At 40.0% G+C, this 19,193-nt stretch overlaps 1 protein-coding gene and 1 pseudogene across 1 annotated transcript in view; one reads left to right on the top strand and one right to left on the bottom strand.

Annotated features, from left to right (window-relative positions):
- The window catches only part of LOC126495122 (zinc finger protein 431-like), a 71,132-nt gene that overhangs the window by 21,502 nt on the left and 30,437 nt on the right, over positions 1-19,193 (bottom strand).
- LOC126495127 (zinc finger and BTB domain-containing protein 1-like) lies at positions 11,692-16,432 on the top strand (annotated as a pseudogene).

Genomic DNA, 19,193 nt, shown 5'->3' with positions numbered 1-19,193 from the left:
ATTCCATCTTACACCTGTAAGAATGGCCAAGATCAAAATCACTGATGATAACTTATGCTGGACAAGTTGTGGGGGAAAAGGAACACATCTGCATTGCTGGTGGGAATGCAAGCTGGTACACCCCTTTGAATGCAGTAGGGAAATTTCTCAGAAAATTAGGGAACAACCTTCAAGACCCAGTAATACCACTTTTGGGTATATATCCAAAGGATGCTCAATCGTGCCACAAGGACATGTGCTCAACTATGTTCATAGCAGCATTGTTTGTCATAGCCAGAACCTGGAAACAACCTAAATGGCCCTCAATCAAGGAACGGATAAGAAAAATGTGGTACATTTACACAATGAAGTACTATATAGCAGAAAAAATAATGACAGCTTGAATTTTGCAGGAAAATGGATGGAACTAAAAAAACATTATTTTGAGTGAGGTAACCCAGACACAGAAAGACAAATATCACATGTACTCACTCAGAGGTGATTTTTAAACATAAAGCAAAGAAAGCCAACCTACAAACCACAATCCCAGAGAACTTAGACAACAATGCGGACAGTAAGAGAAACTTATATAGATATAATCTACACAGGAAGTAGAAAGTAGGAAAAGACAAGATCTCCTGAGTAAATTTGGAGCATGGGAACCTTGGGGAAGGATTGAAGAGGAGAGGAGACAGGCAGGGAGGGGAGCAGAGAAAAATGTAGAGCTCAATAAATATCAATAAACTTACATGATAATTATTAAAATCAGCAACATAGATAACACCACTGGCAAAACAATACACAAAGACAGACCTACAAACATATCGTCACTTAAACAAGAACAACAAGATACTAATAAAAATTAAACCATAAGAAAGTACTAATCAGGACTCATTCTGTGCACTCCAGTTGTGAATTTTACTAATAACAGAAAATGAAATGGACAAGGAGAGCTGTTCCAACAAAACTGGAGAGTCACTGAAAGATTTCTGATGATTTAGCTTTGTACAAAATAGTTTTGATCATCAAAAGAATGTCATTTACTTCTAATGAAGAAAATGACATTTGTTAAGATCACTTATGCATCATTTTGTTCCTCTGACAGATGATTGCCTGTAAGTCTGTGGCAGTGAGGAAATGAAAATTTTTCCAAACCTAATGCAAGATGGCAGACTTTTAAAGAAACAGTATATGACTTATGTTATATATGTAAAGCAATGTGTTTTGCTCTAAGTGCTTTATGAGTAATAAGAACTTTTGAAAACAATTTTATCTACACATTTGGTATATTTTCTTTGTCTGAGAGAGAATGCCTGTCATGTGTATAAAGGTGACATACAGAGGAAGAGGATGTCAAATTCCCTGGATCTGGAGTAGCAGGGTTTTATGGGCCTTCCAACTTGGGTATTTGGATACTAGCAGGCCTAAGAATTTCAATTCACTGAAAAATTCTTAAATTTTAGACTGGCATGAGCTGATCAACACTTCAATTACATCACTCTGGTTCTTGTATGGGGAATAACTTTTACAAACTTTTACAGCTACTGTGGAAATCAAAATGGCAGTTCCTCAGAAAACTGGGAATAGATCTACCCCCAGGATTCTACTAAACTGTTTTGGGGCACATGCCCAAGGGATGCTCCATTCTGTAGCTGTTTTTTTTTTTCTTCTTTGCTCTTTTGGAGGTTCACCATCCAGCTCCCAAATAAATCAAATAGGGACTTATTCATATCTATGAATACCCAGGCTGAACTTGGTTTCTTTCCATACAGCTTTTCTTAACTTAAATTATCTCATCTACATTTCACCTCTGGTCTTTCATCTTTCTCTAATATAAATACTTTTCTTTACTTCTTCCTTCCTGCTGGCTGTGCAGCTGTGTCCCTGCTGTCCACCTATCCTCTTCTTCCTCCTTAGTTCTTCTCTCTTTCACCTTCTATTTATTCTCTCTTCCTGGAAGCCTCACATATCCTTCTCCTGCTTAGCTATTGGCCATCCAGATCTTTATTAGACCAATCAAGTATTTATGCAGGCAAAGTTACACAGCTTCACAGAGTCAAATAAATGCAACATAAAAGAATTCAACACATTCCTGCATCATTAAACAAATATTCCACAGTATCACTGAATGTAACACATCTTCAAACAATATTTCACAAGATTTCCCCCTAGGTGTAATTTTCTTTTCATTAGAATTTGAAAATTTCAAGTCAATAAGCTGCAGTGAAATCAATCTCTGAGGATCTTAATTACCCCTTGCTGCTTATTAAGCATATCTTTCAGTGTGCCAGACAAAGTGTTAACTAATGAATCAAGAAAATACAGGGATTCAGATATCAGGGGAAAGAACCTAAAAGATTAGAGAAGCAGCGGAGTAGTCACCGGTGTGATTCAAACCTCTTCCATTCCTCCATCCACAAAAGGTCAATACTCTCTAACAGCCCCACCTTGATACTTTATGTCACTCACCTTTCCACAGTATTGTAAACCTCTATGTATTTTTGTGTCAGCTAATAGCTATTTCTGCTCTCTGACTCCAAGCAAGCTTTATAATCAAAATATGACCAACATATCGCACAACATCCTGTAAGTTCTCATATATTTTACTCGTTTGCAAGTTCTACTGCCCATATGCAGCTCGCCATGACAGATGTCTCATTGCTTGGGTATCTCAATATCCTGTGGTTTCAAATGCAACCCAGCTTCATCTCCATTGCTTCATGCAATGAACTCTTACAATCTCTTCACTGGGACCCTGACTTTGCCAAACATAGATGGGTACAAAAGTGATGTACTGACCACAGAAGAATCCATGACCTTTACATTTCACATCTTTTCTGTTTCCAGAATCAGTACAACATATGTTATCCCACCAAAATATAATGGATGCTACCAAGCTAGACCAAATTTCTTGCAGTTTATGTATGATGTTGCTCCTGGGACAAGGAATTATTTTGTGTACTCTTTCATGAAATAAGGACTTAGAGGGATGGGGCACCTTCAAGGGCTTCAAATGTAGAGCAAGATTCTTCCTTTTAATGGAGCTAAAATTCTTGACAATCCTGAATCTTTTTTAGCATTATATTGCCATCTGAAACTACCTAGTGTTATTTTTTTTTCTCAACAAAATACAGACTTATTTGATGTGGGGTATTCTTCTATATAGTGTAATTATGTGTTGCTTTTTATGGTTAATGAATAAAGCTCTTTTGGTGTATGGCAGGGCAGAATATAGCTAGGTGGAAAAAAACAAACAGAGATACAGAGAGAAAGATGGCAGATTAATGGAGACACTAAGAGCTCCCAGAGAAGCAAGATGTAAGGTAACAAGCCAGGAACCATAGGACAGAAGTAGTCCATAATAGTCTGAGACATTGGCCAAATATTTATAATTAATATAAGCTTTTGAGTGATTACTCAGAAATTGGTGGGTAGGAGAGAAATGTCCAACTTTATTTTTCATTTCTTTCTCCTTCTTTCCTCTTCCCTCTTGATGCAAATGTATCATCCATCAGTGATAACCATCCAATAGAAGAAATATTTTGTCGAAAAAAATCAGACTGTTACTTTTTAATACTGCCTTATACACTTTCTTGGGATATGGAGAGAATAAGAAGGAATTTGGGTCAAAATATCACACAAATGACCCCGCGCTAAATTTTTCATGATGTCTTCTAAGCAACTGTGCTTACTTACCAATCAATTGATAGAGCCCGGAGTAATCTCAGGCTTGGACTGGAGTCACTACAGTAAGAGGATGCTATGACTATTTTATGGAGAGCAATTATATTTTTTATTCTTAATAAGAAATAGAAGATAATGAAAATTTTCAGAATAAATATAGTTTAGTTGCCAAGATAAAACAAAGTTTGCAAGTCATACAGGGTACAAAAAACTAATGTGTAAGATCAATGGTCCTATTAAACTTCTACAATTCGTTGACTACTAAGCGATCATATGCAAAAACACATATTAGCCTGAATGTTTCACTACCTGAGGGAATGCATCAGTGTTTCAGGAACTGGAAAGCATATTCTGCCCAGGAGTCATGGACACTCACCTGAAAAACCTTTGACACACATCTCTCAAGATAGACCAGACCAACTCCATGGTTTCCTGTAGAGCCTTTTGCCCACTACAATCCTATGACCTTGACCATCAGTGTCTATCATTACTCTCAACACTCCCATCTTTCAGTTAACCACATATTGTAATCTAGGCACCCTCTCAGTTGTTGTACACTCAGATGAATCTAAGCATTGTCATGTTGAAAGCTGAGGTTAATTAGGAAAAAGTAATAATAATATATCAAAAGGCTTTAAAGATCCAAAGCCAATTTCCTAATCATATCAATCACTTTAGAAGCAAAAACACATACATGAAGATAGCAGCAACTATAAAGCACAGATATGACAGGTAATGGGAAGAGGCAATTATCTAAGACCAAAAAGAGAAAACTATCTCTATACAGAAACTTCCCAAACCAACAAAACTTAGGAACTCATAAGAAATTTCCTAAATACAAAATTGGTGAGGGGATCATCATATTCCAGAAAATGAACAATATAATTAGACAACAATTAATAAAATCAACAACAGAGATGGCATCACTAATAAAACAAAATACTAATATATTTTGTTTAATTAATACTAAACAAACAAATATATTTTGGGGTCCTTTAATCAAGAACTACAAGATTCTAATCAAAATCAACTCCAAGAAATCACTAACAGCACTCATCCTATACACTCCAATTCTCTCTTTTACCAATTGAAGAAAATGGGTTGGGCAAGCAGGGCTGTTCCACCAAAATAGGAGAGATTCACTTGAAGCCTTCTCAAGTTTTAACTTTGTAGAAAATAGTTTTGACTACTAAAGGATCTCAGGCTCTTATGACAAAGAAAAGCATGTCTGTTAGGATCATCATTTGACACCATTTTGTTTCCTAGGATGAATGACAGCCCTGTAAGTCTGCATCAAACTGAGAAAATGCAAACTGTTTAAAACAAAATGCAAGACAACAGATTTTTAAAGAAGCAGTGCACACCAAAGGCAACTTGTTTTACCCAATTTCTTTATAAGTCACAAACACTTTTGAAAACAAGTTTGTTATTTTTTCACATGTTTATACATGTGTGAGAATGTTTTCCATATATATATTTATGAGTGACATACAAAAAGGGATTTCAGATCCCCTGGATCTGGAATAGTAAAAGTTCAAAGCTTCACAATTTGAGTGTAGGCAATGGAACTCAGGTCAGGCCCCAAAAAGAATATGTGCTAAGTCACATACCAAGACCCATAATACCTTCTGTCCAATAAACCAAGTCTTTCACGGAGTAACAAGAACAAGACAGCCTAAATAAATAAAGAAGTAAATAAATTATCTTTGGGAACATGACACAGTAAAATTAAGATGTTGTGTATGGTAAATTTGCACCATAAAATGAATTCAATAAAATAGCAATGCCCAACAGTTTATAACAGGGAAGTTGATTACAAAGCTACATTCACAGTGGAAACACTCAGAATGCTAATGGAATTATGAGAAAGGAGTACACAGATTAATATAATATGACTTCTATATTTACCACATAGATACAACAATTAAAAATATATACATTATTTATGAAAGAATAAAGGGAATATAGAGAAAAAGCCAAGAACAAAGGCATGAAAATATTGTCAATTTTTAATCAGAAGACCAAAGAATACTTGGGAAGGAAAAGTGTGATTTCGACCAATGTTACCAATCTATCTTTGATCCTATCAGTATGGAAATTAAATAAATACAGACTTCACAACTTTCACAAAATTAGCTCACAGTGACCTTGAATTTTTTTTTCCCTCTGTCCATCTTCTAACATTTCTTCCAAAATCAAAAACCCCATGCTCTAGAGCTCTCTCTGCAAATGAAGGTGATTACTTTCTAAGGTTCTGCAGCCCTGTATACCTCCTTGTGGTTTAAGGAAAATCAATTCCTCTCCCAACTAATGCCCAATTCCAAAACAACATAGAAGAATAATTTAAAATCTACTTCACGCCACAAGGATTATGGTACGAGATTTGAATTCTGACCTATCTACCAGCCCAGCACCATGCACACCTGAAAAAACCTGTGCAGATCAGAAACTCCCTTTGCCCTGTGGAACTAAACTTTACTGAATCACACCACTGTTGCTGGTGGAAAGAGAAAGTTAACAGTATTCTAATCATGTATTGCTGAAAGGTGATCCCATCACAATCTTTCTAACAGTTTCTAAACTATTTCTATCATTTATGAGACAAACTTGAGAGTAGAATGCCATAATCAGCACTTCTAGAAAACAGACCTTCAGATTTCCAATGTCTACCCTCTGCACACAAAAAGCAATGCTCATGTGTGCACACTGGACAGAGTTACTATAAGCATCATATCCTCCCATTCCTGGGTTGCAGAGTTTCCCACTTCCCAGGAAACCCATACACAGGGAGGCTCACAGGACAAGGGCCAATGGCCAAGTCACCACATGGCCACACATAATCAGTCTGCCTCATGGTCCATCCAATTCCCAGCAGAAATGACAGCACAGCAGACCTGCTCTGAACATGCCAAACTCACCAAGGCACAGCTTGTTGTCTTCCTTACAACTCACTACAGCAAAAGCAGAGGGGAATTCCAGAAAGAACCCGAAAACTACATGTCACTAGTAATCCTGATTGCTCAGATGCCCCAGAGTCCCTCATTGGTTAGAGCCTCCCAGATGTGCCTCAGAATGCTAGCAGCTCCCCTACTGGGTAACCCAAGATCAAATGACTCAGGCAACACATTCTTCTAGCTCTGACCGTCCAGAGCTTCTACTCTTGTCAGCACATCCTGATCCTTATCCTAATCACATTGTTCTTTGTATGCACATTCAATTACACATGCAATGTCTAGTTTAGCCAACCCACTGCCTCATACCTGGAAAATCCTGCTAAAAAACACAGGTCACAGTCAACTCTTATTAAAGAAAAGGAGATTATGAATTAGAAAAGTATAAGGGGCCATGGTAAACTTGGAGGCAGAAAAGAGAATATGGATATGATGGAGTTATAATCTCAAAATTAATTTTGAAATGTTGAAACAGACTTTATAGCCATGTGGTCCAGACTAGGGATTAGAGCATATCAAAGAGTTCTCATACCTATTCTCTAAAGATGCACATCTTAAACAAGAAAAATAACAGACTTGTTAGGCAGGGTCACAACATTTTACCCAGATCTTCTATCTTGGTTGAACTACTGTAACTCTAACAATTGGTTTCATGATCAGGTCAGTCCTTTATACAGATTTTTGATTGCACGTGTCTGTGAAACATAAGAAATGGCAAATCAGGACACTTATGAAGTATCTCAAATTGACCACCTAATTTCACATTGCTAATCTCAACTACTGTTGAAGCAAGAAAGCTCTCACCCTCCTACCTTCCTCTCCTTTTCTACAATCTTACTGACCAGCTTCAGTAAGATTCAAGTTTTCAGTGACTCAATTAGAGCACATGTCCCTCTTTGATGTGGGAGTGTCATATATCAATCTGTTGATTTCATTGGTTAAGTAATAAACACACTGCTTGGCCTCATAGGTTAAAGCATTGGTGGGAGGAATAAACAGAATAGGATGCTGGGCGGAAGAGGAAGTGAGGTCAGACTCTGCTCTGCTTCCAGAGAGACCGGACAGCTCTGCTCTCTGGAGCAGAGACACCATGATGGACGGAGGCTAGACTCTTCCCTGTAAGCGCACCTTGGGGTGCTTACACACATCATTAGAAATGGGCTAGTCCAGGTGTGAGAATTAGCCTGTAAGGGCTAGAGTTCATGGGCCAATCAGTTCTTAAATGAATACAGTTTGTGTGTTGTTATTTCGGGCATGAGCTAGCCAAGCGGCCGGGGTGTTGGGGACTCAGCCCCGCCACCGCTCCTATTTCAACACCTCTTCATATATAAGTCCCCCCAAAAATACAGAAAGACTGGAAGTCACATATGAACTGGTCTAATTTTTCTTTTCATTGCCTAGTGAAGGCCCAGTTTGGAAGGAGTTTGCAGAACTGTCTTCCCAGCATTGGGCAGAAGAGACAAGGTTAGGTGTTCAAAGCAATTCTCAATTACAAAATATGAGGCAAACCTAAACTATATAACATATTGCTTTACACAGAAATCAATAATCAACATCAATTGAGACAAAAAGATTGAAGGTATTAACGACCTAGAAACATTGGAGAAGAGAAACAGAGATAAAGGCAGGAATCCATTTAAAGAAAATATTTAAAACTTGATACCAATAAGTGATTTTTAAAATGATAAAAATATTGTATTTTTAAGATTAAAAAGCATAGGTATACTGACTTTGAAAAAACAGTAGGACTTTCCCTAGTAGAGGGAAAGTCATTAATAAGAGATAGACTGATTTTGTCGATATGTACAAGTTGTCTGCTGACACATATAGTTAAAATCAATAGACTGTTCCTCAAACCTCTGAGCTCACATAACTGTGTCAAGCAGGACTGAAATATCTGCATAGGATCTCTGCTTAATTACACCTTCTGTATTCATTGGCTCAAGATAACCTTACCAAACTGTACACCCACACTGATCTGTGTTCATTCACATGATATGAATTAAAACATGCTGGGAAATTACAGAAACACTCCCTGACCACAGTCAAGTCCTTTATCATAATGGTGCCTCCAGGAGCTGGTTGCCTACCCTTTTTCCCTTGTAATATACAGAATAAATTCTTCCTCCTATTTTGGTCAGAAGACAGAAGCAATGTTCCATATGTGGATCCTTTTCCTGTGACTGCACTGGATAGTTGACTAAATGACTCAAACGGATTATTTTAAAACTGAGATAGATGGTACAGTTGCATAATTTAAGAATTTTGAAGGTGTAATATAGTGGACAACATGGCCATTCTCTAGTGCAACAGACTGTAATCAAGGCCACCCAAGTCAACCTAAGAGAGCTTGTCTCAAACACAGTTTTTCCTACAGGATGGAATACAACAGTTCTACAATTAATATGCCTTCCCTTTGATAAATCACTTCACACAAAGGGGATTAACAAAGAAAAATCTCTCTGATGATAGTACACATCCATCTCCGCCTAATACTCAAAGAGGAGCCAATTGAGATTACATTCCACATGTGCTATCATCTTCACACGTCTTTTGTATTCATGCTCCATGTTAGACTTTGAACAGTTCAAATGAGACAGGCAATTTGTAGGTCTAGACACTCAGGCAGATGGGTGGGTTAGATAGCAAAGATATTCCCAGAACACTTTCTTAAGTACACCCGAGACGTGACACAGTGACAGGGTCCTATGGTGAAGGTCACAGGGGATGAGGAAGATAGGACAAGTAGAAGATAGAGAAGATAAAAGCAATTGAGCAGTGGTGGCACACGCCTTTAATCCCAGCACTCTATAAGCAAAAGCAGGCAGATCTCTGGGAGTTTGAAGCCAGCATGGTCTATAAGAGCTAGTTCCAGGACATGTTCTAAAGCTACAGAGAAACCCTGTCTTGAAAAGAAAAAGGAGAAAGGAAGGAAGGAAGGAAGGAAGGAAGGAAGGAAGGAAGGAAGGAAGGAAGGAAGGAAGGAAGGAAGGAAGGAAGGAAGGAAGGAAGGAAGGAAGGAAGGAGAAAAAAAAAAAAAGCCGGGTAGTGGTACACGCCTCTAATCCCTGCACTAGGGAGGCAGAAGCAGGTGGATCTCTGTAAGTTTGATGGCAGTCTGGCCTATAAGAGCTAGTTCCATGACAGGCTCCAAGGCCACAGAAAAACCCTGTCTCTAAAAACCAAAAGGAAAATAAAAAGAAAAAGTAGAATCTAGGGTGGAGATTTCTTGCACATGCTAAGTTCCATGTCAAGTAAGTTTCTTAAGAAGAATACAATCTTGTATCCAGCTTCCTGGGGGAAATAGAAGGAAATGAAAGACTTCAATGAAGTCAGTAGAAACCCTCACACTTAGTACAAATTCAAGGGGAGGGTAATAAAACAATGTTACACAAGGGGGATATGGGGTCTTAAGTGATCATTACTAAAATCAAAAGGCCTTGGGATTGACAACCATAGCTCTGAGGGGTTCTCAGGATCTATAGCAACCCTTCCACAAAGGCCCTGACCTAAGGTGTTTACCAAAGGAGCTATGTTCAACTGTCAATACATCAAGACCCTAGGAAAGCTTCCAAAGCCTAGGCCCCAGGCTGTTATTCTCTCTCCCAAAAATGCCTAAATAAAATCCTTAGTTGATCAGGCCAGTTCTTAACACAACAGTGTTTTATTTTTCAATCAGCTGTCACCTGGTGTCATATTACCCATCAGGCAGAACTATGCTTTCCTCTAAAAGAAAATGAAACTTCAATGGCACATCAAGCCTTAAGGTTGGTTGTGACCCTGTTATGCCCCCTTGAGCAACTTGTTATAGGCTTGTTCTTTGGTATGCAGATGGTCTGGTTGTAAACCAGGGAAGGCTTCTTTGTAAAGGTTTGGAGCCAAATGTCTGAAAAATCCTGTTTATTCAACATTTAGTATCCTAATCTCTAACAGGCCTGGTCATCACATGCCCTGTTCTCTGGCAGAAAGAGCTCCTGACAGGATAGAGCTAACTTACCCTGGCCACCAATCTATAGGGTTCTCCTGCAGAAAGAGCTGGGGCAGAGAGGGAACTGCCAGACTCTCTGTGGGGCTGAAAGGAATGATAGTCAAAACTCAACCATCCTCCCCACGTAGCCACCAAGGAGAAACACACCCACTGAGTCGGGAGTGTGTCAAAGCAGAAACTCCTTTATTTGTATCAAGCAGGGACTTATATGGGTTGTGATGGTGGGGGAGAAGCCTGGGATGGGCCAAGGAGGAGTAAGAAACGAGGGCCAATAATACTATGCCACGTTAAAGGTAGCTAGGCAGAGACAGGTCTTCATACTCTAGATAGGCTCAGGAAGTTACACTAGGCCTCAGGCCAACTCAAGTTATGCTCAGGAAATTACACTGGGCCTCAAGCCCAGGCCTCATGAGGCCCAACAAGCATATACGTATAATTTTATGTGTTTTAGAGACAGTCCTACCTGTGTTAAATTCTACTTTTTGAGACTTAATATTTTCTAAGCATTGGTAAATCCTTTATATTAGCAATTCTACTCTTCTACATCACGGCATAGAAGTGGAGGGCTACCTAACATATAGAAGATTTTATAACCTCCACAAAATTAACAATAAATGGATCTCACACATGAAGGTAAAATGCACAGTGCATTATTATTATTATTGTTATTATTATTATTATTATTATTATTATTATTATTATTATTATTATTATTATTATTATCTAGAAGATATTAGAGAAACTAGACCTCCATGAGTTTGGCAACCTGCTTTCCATGAACGCACTAAAAGTATGACGTTGCCTAGAAAGAGGTTTCTCCACACAGCTCCCTGCTCCCAATGCTCTGAGCAGATTCAGCCCACAGTGCAAAGTTATTCAGAGGCCTGCCCTATTCAGGGAGTTGCAGGCACCGCACTGAACTTGAAAGGTTAGGAATCTGGCTGCAGTTTCTCAAGCAGAACTGGAGAGGAACCACCTCACTGATTCCCGCACCTCACCATCTGTTCCTCCCAGTCCAGGGACAGCAGCCCCTCACTCACCATGTCGCAGTTTCCTTGCTTTCCCAAGCGCTCCATGCAGTTCCCTGGAGGAGTTTTAGTTGAACAGCACACAAGACTGGCTCCACTTTCACTTCACTGCCAAGCCGGAACCAGGAAAGGCCCTGCCACCACTGGCAAGTTACCTGGAGGGCCTGATTGGCTAGTGATACCTGAGTGACAAGTGCACCTCCCATAGGGTTAGCCTGTTCTTAAAGACACAGCACAATGTTTCCTGACCCTGCTTTATAAATCAGGCAAAGACCTTTTCTAAATCAGCAGAGATGTGCATTTCAATAGCACTTGCCATTGGATCCAATAGCAGATCCTGTAGGCACTTCTCCTTCCTTCCTTCTGGACTCTAGGTGGCTAACCATTTTTGCACAGCCCACTATACTTTGTGAATAGAGTAATTCCCTGTCACACTTGTGGAAGGATGTCCAGCAGAGATTTAAGGACACAAAAGTGGGATATTCTGTGGTTTCATGCTAAAGTAAGATGAACTAAAGGTGCTTTTTTCCTGGTTGTCACGTGTACTTTAGAAAATCAAGAAAGAAAAACAGGAACCAGATTTCAACAAGATGCCTTGGTGAAGGCACGGGGCAGGTGGCCTTGCAAGGAGGGAGCCAGGGCAGGAGGTGGCCCTGGCGGGGCGTGGCAGGGGAAGTGACTCAGGCCACAGGCCAAAGGCTCCCGCTAGGAAGGGCGGAGGGGCGCGAGGAAAAGGAGACCATGACCAGAGGAGCTGCAAGCAGAGGGTACAAGGGTGTCAGCGTCCCCAGAGTATCCAGGTTGGAGCGTGGCGGCGGGTCCAACTGCGGGGTCCTGAGGGGCAGGGGTCTGATCTCTGGGCACGGAGAGAGCAGCATCCAGCCCTGGAGAGTCAGGAGGATCCCAGTGGCGTCCAGCTGAGGAGCGCCAAGGCGACCCAGGGTAGATGAGTCAGAGTGCTGCTCCAGCCGCCGCCCGGGCGCCCGCGCCCTTGCAGGCAGTGCCAGCGTCAGAAAGTTGTTGCAATCAACAGGCGACCGCGGGAGCTTGTAACCGCCTGCCACGGAGTGGGTGGGCGGGCGAGACGGTGGGGAAGGCTGGTGGACGCCGCCGCGAACTGGTGGGCAGACTCGGAGTCGCCATGTAAGCGCGCCGGCTAAGTGCCTTGCGACAGGAGCGGCTGTGCAGCAGCAGAAGTCCTTTGTTGCAGCGCTGTCCCTGGCACAGCCGGAATGTCTCCGCACAGCCCAGCCCCTCGCCTCCGCTTGCCCGCCGCTAGCCCCACGGCCCGGGTGAGTTGATAGATGCCCAGTCGTCGGGGAGATTTGTGCAACTTTGACCCGGGCCCGGCCGAAGGCCTGGCGTGGACTGTGCAGCCCGTGGCCTCCCCGTATCCAGGACGAATCCCCTCTCCAGACGATTGCCCAAATTACTTATTTGTCCCTTTATTTTGGGAACAAGGCGAGAAGGTGGAGGCGGGAGGCCGCGGTTGATTGACAGGCCAGGAGCACGCTTAGGTAACTTCCTGCTGTTGCTGAGCAGTCGGTGGGAAGGGAACTTCCGGGAGCCTGAGGCCGCCGACGTGGGCGTGGTCGTGGGAGGAGGCTGCTGGGCCACGCCTATTTCTGATTCGCTCTTTCCCACCCTGTTCAAAAGTGGTAGGTCTCTGGGGTTTAGGGATATTTCTGTAGACGAGATTTTTTTTTGTTCTTTCACCCCCGAGTCCTGAAAAGAAACTGCTTTTTGCCTCCAGTGGTGGGCTTTTACAAGTAGAAGTTCTGGGAGAGGCGGTGAGCCAGTTGCAATCAGGAGCCCTTGTGGCTGGAGCATGCATGCGTGGGTCTGAACTCAGCCGCTGCTCCTGGCTGCCTCTCCACCTGAGTACGTATGAGTCCACGTACATGATCGCAGCGCTTGACAAGTCATTTTTCCAACTCTGGACGCTGTCAGGAGCAGGTCTGATTACTAGAAGATGGCGAAGCCCGGCCACAGCAGATTTGTCCTTCAGCAGCTCAACAACCAGAAAGAATAGGGTTTTCTCTGCCACTGCTGCTTTGCTATCGATTACATTTATTTCCAGGCACACAAAGCGGTCTTGGCTGCCTGCAGCTCCTATTTTAGAATGTTCTTCATGAACCATCAGCACAGTACTGCACAGCTGAATCGCAGCAACACGAAAATAAGCGCTGAGTGTCTTGATCTCATTTTGTCGTTCATGTCTTTAGGAAAGATTATGACTGCTCATTCCAGTTTTGAGCAATTCAAAGTGACAATGAACTACTTTCAGCTGTACCATGTTCCTGACTGCTTGGAAGACTTACAGGACACAGATTGTTCTAGTTCAAAGGGCTAGTCTTCTGCTTCAAAAAACAGAACAGCAAGATGATCTTTGGAGTGAGGATGTATGAAGACACCATGGCTAGGAATGGCATTGAAGCCAGCAGGTGGTGTGCAGAGCCCAGTTCGGTGGTGCATACACCACATAATAGAGAGCCCAACTAAGAATCTCTATAGTTAGATAATTTTTCTGAGCCATACATTAAGCTAATTTTCTGAGCCAATATTTGATGTGTGTAAATAACGTTCTATGTCTAAATAATCTACTCCAAAAGAACATGGGCAGAGTTTTATCATAATGTGATATTTGTGGATTTGGCTTCAGCTGTGAAAAGTTACTAGATGAGCATGTGCTGACCTGCACTAACAGATATTCATACCACAGTACTGCGAGAGCTTACCACGGAATAGTAGATATTAGAGATTGCAAAGATAGTAACATCAAAGTGGAACTTGGTGAAAGGGATTCTTCCAAAACATTTTCTGCACAAACAAATACAGAGAAGACGCCAGCCAGGCACCTGATGATTCAGCTTCAACTACTGGAAGCAGAAAATGCACAGTGGAGTCTGGAATGGCGGCTGGTAAAGACAAAAGTAGAGCCACCGAGACAAGAAGAATTATTATCAAGGTGGAGCCTGAAAATATTGACCAGTCAAGAATGTACTGTGGGGCTGGAGAGAGGGCTCAGAGATTAAGAGCATTGCCTGCTCTTCCAAAGTTCCTGAGTTCAATTCCCAGCAACCACATGGTGGCTCACAACCATCTGTGATGGGGTCTGGTGCCCTCTTCTGGCCTGCAGGCATACACACAGACAGAATATTGTATAATAAATAAATAAATAAATAAATAAATATTTATTAAAAAAAGAAAGACTAGGCTTAGTGGTGCCTAGATCCGGACAACTTCTAAAGAGATGCATACCTTGCATTGCTATGGATCTTGGACTATTGATGTTATTAAATTGTTTATTACTTTTTATTAAAGTGTTTTTTTACTTTTGTTTTATGTATTATGTTTACACAGCTAATTTGAAACTATAAAGTATTAATTAAAAATTATAGATAAAGAGAAAGTCATTTATAATAATCAAGGTTTTAGTTAGGTTTTCTGGGTATATAGAGATACACTTCAGTTTGATGAATAATCTTCATCTTCAAAGATGTACATAAAATGGTATCTAAAAAGTTTTAAGAACTTAGACTTTTCTTGATACCCCTCTGGAATGTTAAATCAAAAGGAAATTTTATCATAAAAATATGAAATGTAATACTAATTTGTCCCTATTCTCATTTGCAAGTTGATGCCTTTAATAAATGGTAATTTCTTTCTAAATACCATTAAGCTAATTATGCTAAAATCTCATGATCATTCCCTGGATCATATTCATTTCAAGGTTTTGAGATGATGTACTATGCAGGAACAAGGAATTTTCAAAGGGCATATGGGAGTCTTAAAACTAAATTTACAATAAAATTAAAAAGTGTGGAATTATATCCTCATTCACCATATATGCATTATATTTTAAACTTATTTTTTTAATGTAGATATCTGTGAGAAATCTGCCAAGGATAGATTTTGTACACTATATAATTTGCTGAAGTGTTATGGAAGAATCCGTGTGCTTGATTATGGAAGGGTCCCAAATCTACTTCAATATGGGGAGAAGGCATGTTTGTGGTTTACACAGAATGAATGAAGCTCACAGATGCACTATGTGGAGCTGAGATATTCTGATCCTAAAATTGCCAATAATTTCTGGCTCTAGGTTACCTTACTCAGGATCTTTTTTTTTTAGTTCCATCCATTTGCATGCAAGTTTCAAGATGTCAGTGTTTGTTTTTTTCCCCACAGTGTAGTACTCCATTGTATAAATGTACCACATTTTCTATATTCATTCTTCGGTTGAGGGGCATATAGGTTGTTCCCAAGTTCTGAATATTGCAGATAACGCTGCTATGAACACAGCTGGACAAATGTCCTAGTGGTATGATTGAGCATCCTTTGGGTATATGTCCATGAGTGGTATTGCTGTGTTTTGATGTAGGTTGATTTCCAATATTCTAGGAAACTACCATACTGATTTACAGAGTGGTTGCACAAGTTTGGATTTCCACAAAAAATGGATGAGTGTTTATTTACTTCTCATCCTCTCTAGCACAAGCTATCATTGGTGTTTTGATCTTGGCAATTCTGACTGATGTAACAAGGTATATCAGAGTTGTTTTGATTATCACTTTTCTGATGGCTAAGGATGTTGAACATTTCCTTAAATATCTTTTGGCCATTTGAGAGTTTCCTGTTGAGTATTCTCTGCTTATATTTGTATCCCCTTTTAAATTGGATTATTTGGTATTTTGATGTTTAATTTCTTGATTTGTTTATATATTTTGGAGATCAGTCTCCTGTCTGTTGTGGGGTTAGTGAAGATATTTTTCCATTCAGTAAAAGACCTTCTTATATTATTGACTGTGTCCTTTGTTTTAGAGAAGTTTCTCACTTTCAGGAAGTCCCACTTATTTATTGTTACACTCAATGTCTGTAAGACTGGTGTTTTATTTAGGAAGTGGTCTCCTTTGCCCATTCTTTGAAGGCTACTTCAGACATTCTCTTCTATCAGGTTAAGTGTGGTTGAATTTATGTCTCATCAACATTACAGCCAATATATGAGCCAATATGTGCACTAAAGAAGTAGAATAACAACAAACATGATAAAGTCAATGGGGAGAAAGTCCATGAGGTTTCATTTCTACAGAAGATCTACAAACACATGGGTAAAGCTGTGTACAGAACTGGTGCTCCTCTTCATGGAAAACACATATGATTGCTTGTCCATGGCCAAATGATCAGTGCTAAAAGCATAAAAACCAGGTAACTTTATATGTTCTTGAACATTTATATTTAGGAAGATATATGTCATACAAATATATACTTATATAATATAACAATTAATATAAAAATTGACCATTAATTTGAAAAAGGGGGAAAGGTTATATGAGAGAAGTAAGAGGGAGGAAAAGGGAAGAGTAAAATGTTTTAATTAAAATTCAGTGTCAGAAATTACAAGTAAGAATAAAACAGAACTAGCTGCACAGCATCAGTAACATTTAGTTATCAGTATCATCAGTAACATCTACCTATGAAAGGATCAGTAAAAATTTAGGTATACTCTAGAATGTACCTTGTTTCACAGTCCTTATCAAGGAGGGAAAATAGCAAGGTAATTATACACAAAGTGTGACAGAAATCACAATAAGTGATTTCTCATAGAAACTCATAGAAATGTTGCTGTTGTTTGCTTTACAAAGAAGAGTGCATACCCTACAAATAAACCTGTACTACCTTTTGGATATGACATATAAGTGAAACAGAGGCTTTTATAGAGTCACAGACTGGCCCCACCCATTGTTGATTTACATATGTCCAGAGCACAGACTACTGGCCTGAGGACTTCATAATCAGGCCAAAGACTGTGCTAACGTCAGCCTCACACAGGACTCAGCACAGACATTAGGGTCCTTACACAGGTTCTGAGATTGCTGTTCTGGCAAGGAAGGCAGCATTTGAACTGTATTCATTTGATTGTGGTCAGTGCTGTTGCCTGGTATCTGGGAAAGTGTCCTTTTTTTTTTTTTTTTTTTTGTTTTGTTTTTGTTTTTTTGGTTTTTGCTTTTTGTTTTTTGTTTTTCGAGACAGGGTTTCTCATTAGATTTGGAGCCTGTCCTGGAAATAGCTTGTAGACCAGGCTGGCCTCAAATTCACAGAGATCTGCTACCCACTTCTCCCTCTTGCATACTGGGATTAAAAGTGTGCACCACCACCGCTCGGCTGAAAGTCCTTTTCTAAAAACTTAATTGTGTGAAAATTTGTTTTCAGTTTTTAACTCTCAAGTGCCAGATGTGACATCCAGATGGCCCATTCTCCAGTCTCCCTCTCCGCATCTCTGAGAGACAGTGCCACCATCACATGCTGAGCAAGTCAGAGTATTGGGGGTTTTTTGTTGTTGTTGCTTGGCATGGTGTCAGAAGAAATCAGAGAAAACTCCTTAGTTTCTTATCTATTATGCAAAGAGCTTGGTAGATGGGGTCCCATCAAGGTTCAGTGGCAGTGGATCAGGCACACAGTATTCTCTCAAAATCAGCAGCCTGCAGCCTAAAGACACAGCAAGTTATTACTGTCAATATGGTGGTAGTATTCCACCCATGTTTGTTCACTGTTCTGATTTTCTTAGGATGAGTGTATCTATATAGATATTGTCCAGTATAACACCATTTCTATCCTTCCCTCTCCCACTTCAATTATGTCTACATCCCTCTACCACATCCATTTAAATTCTTGATTTCTTCAAATATTATTATTGCAACCTAACCCCCAACACATACACAGAAGGAGAAAGAGGAAGGAGGGAGGGAGAGACACAAAGAGAAAGATGATAGAGACAGTCACATATAGTTCCTACTTAATCGATCAGAAATTTTTCATATTCATGTGTTTAGACGTGACCACTCAGAAATGGATACTTACTATATGATCCCTTCCTGGAGAAGACTGATTTTCTCCTTATTAACAGCCATTAATTGACTATAACTCTTCATGTAGGGGATTTCCCCCATCCACACTACCATGTCAACTGCTCATGGTATTGTGTTGGTTTCTTTAGGCAAAGGTAAAATTGGAAAATGAGGTGATGAAAAATTCAACTGTTTTGGGGGCATAAAACACATAAATAGAAACTTGGAATAGGAAAAGTAGGAAAATTAAAAGGCCTCCCAAATTTATATAGCATACTGTGCTAGGGTTCCATGAGAGCACAGAAAAAGAAAAACAAAAAATAACCACAAGGACCAAGTATTGTCCTTGATGAGCATAAACTTGACCATAGATCTTCTCAAACCCCTCCTTCTTAATAGGTCTTCCCAGAGACTTGAAGGACTGAGGCATGGCCATAGGACTTAGTCTTTGCCAAATGTGAGACCTTTGTGCATCTCGGAGTTCCCTCTTCTCTACAGCCTGGCCATACTGATAACCCCACATTATGTTTTTGATGTACCCTTAAAGATTATAAATAAACTGTATATGATTGACCCAAAGTAAATAAATATAAAAGAATTTCACTGTATTCATTTCATGTCTTTTTATTATTATTTTCAAGCTAGACTTTAAACAAGAATCCTAAGATAATTAAAGGTTGTTTTCTAACTTTCATGTTGTCTAGACAAAAACTTA

Source organism: Alexandromys fortis, unplaced genomic scaffold, assembly GCF_014885135.2.
Source record: "Alexandromys fortis isolate MF-2015 unplaced genomic scaffold, M_Fortis_MF-2015_v1.1 scaffold_409, whole genome shotgun sequence".
NCBI classification, from domain to species: domain Eukaryota; kingdom Metazoa; phylum Chordata; class Mammalia; order Rodentia; family Cricetidae; genus Alexandromys; species Alexandromys fortis.
Note: the sequence above shows the minus strand (reverse complement) of the source record. Positions and strands in the feature narration are given on the sequence as shown.